We start from the raw sequence: 1805 nt of genomic DNA, 5'->3' as shown, positions 1-1805 counted from the left end.
CGACAAACATTATCAAACGATAAGCAAATGCATTTAAGAGTTAAGTAGCATTTTGGACTAAATTATTTTGTTTAGTCCAACCAAAATAATTGTTTAGTTTAAATAATATCAATGCTTCATCACATAATCTTCCATTTTGTTTTTCTAATTTACAATGTAGAAGAGTTTCAAATTAGAGATATATGTTCATATGTGAGAGTTAAAATTTTTTGGCAGTCAGTTATCAAACGAGATCTGTGTTAATGAGTATTTACTGCTCAGACTCGATTCTTTAGACATCGGTTAGCGATGTCTGTTAACTAAACGGTTTTCTTCTTTTTACATTAGTTAATATCATATATGAATGTTGAAAAAGATACAGCTTTTTTATTATAAATATTTTACTTACAATATAAACAAAATCTCGAGTCAATTTCATATTAATTGAATGATATTGTATGTCTTGAATTGATTGTAAGAATGCTAACCGTCGTCAAAGATATCGATCCTCGTACATACATGCTTTTGAATCCAAATGTACATTTGTTATGTCGCAGATGCGTCCGCGCGGGTGCGTGTACGTCACGTGCATGTGTATGTGTCGTGCGCGCGCGCACGCGAGCATGTGCTTGTACTTGGGAGGACTCATTTATCCACAAATTTGGTTTGTAGACACTGATATACATATTGATTCCCGATTGCACAGAACGATTGCCTACAAGCATCATATTATTGCGTTTTTTCACGATTATGTTTTGCACACGACCATGTTGCGCACATTTCCATGTTGCACACATTCCCATTTTGTACACATAATGATTGCAGCTTACAAGCATCATATTGCGCACAATCACATTGCACATGATCGTATTGTATGCATCGTATTGTACACTGCGAAACTTCACTTCGCGTGGAAAGTTGAAAACCTATATAGAATCATACAGTTATGGATCTTATTTTGCACCGAGTAAGGTGGCCCAGTAAACATTTTGGTTGTGAGATGTTGCTAAATAGAAAACAAATGCCAGAGGAACGATAATGCCAAAGCTAGGACCTAAGCTGTGTTTTCAATTAGTCTCCAATATTATGAACTAAATCTGAAAAATATATTCCGCAATTGACAACACTAGAAAAAATTTAATAATAGCAAAATAACAACAGATTAACATAAAAACTCAGGATAGAGCTGTTTATACTCGCTTTGGATCTGCAGTAGAAAGATGTCGAAATTGCCGCCAATCTGCCAGCAAATTGCTAGTATTTTGTTATCTGGGTCATTTAACCGCAACTTCAAGTTACAAACTTATGTAAACTAGTACAATTATGAACCTCCTTTATTTGTTAATGCAGAAGGTATGTACATACGCAAGGCGTCACAAATGCCTACTGAAATTGCAGGGACACATACGTATATATTATTATATATACATATATATAGGTATATATATATGTATATATATATATATCTATATATGGATCAGTATCCCTGCAAGTTCAGATCGGTAGGCATTTGTGACAGTCATGGACATATCAGTTGCGACACTTTTTTTCATAGGTTTTTAGCATATATTTAATGTAGGATAAAGTAGCGTAATTTGGTCAACAACATTTTTTGAGCGCTGCAGTCGCACTAGACAGTTGTCGTTCATGTAATTAAATTATCATTATATTAGCTCACTTTTGATGAGACATAGAGCTGAGTAGACGTGTTAATTTTTGTTCGGCAGAACAAAGCGAAAAAATTTTGACAAATAATTAAAATTGACATCATACATTTTATTCTGAGAAATGATGATTTTTCGTGATTTGATGCAGGTAATGTGTGT

This window comes from Wasmannia auropunctata, unplaced genomic scaffold, assembly GCF_000956235.1.
Source record: "Wasmannia auropunctata unplaced genomic scaffold, wasmannia.A_1.0 LD336004.1, whole genome shotgun sequence".
In the NCBI taxonomy this organism is placed as follows: domain Eukaryota; kingdom Metazoa; phylum Arthropoda; class Insecta; order Hymenoptera; family Formicidae; genus Wasmannia; species Wasmannia auropunctata.
This window is presented reverse-complemented; position numbering follows the sequence as displayed.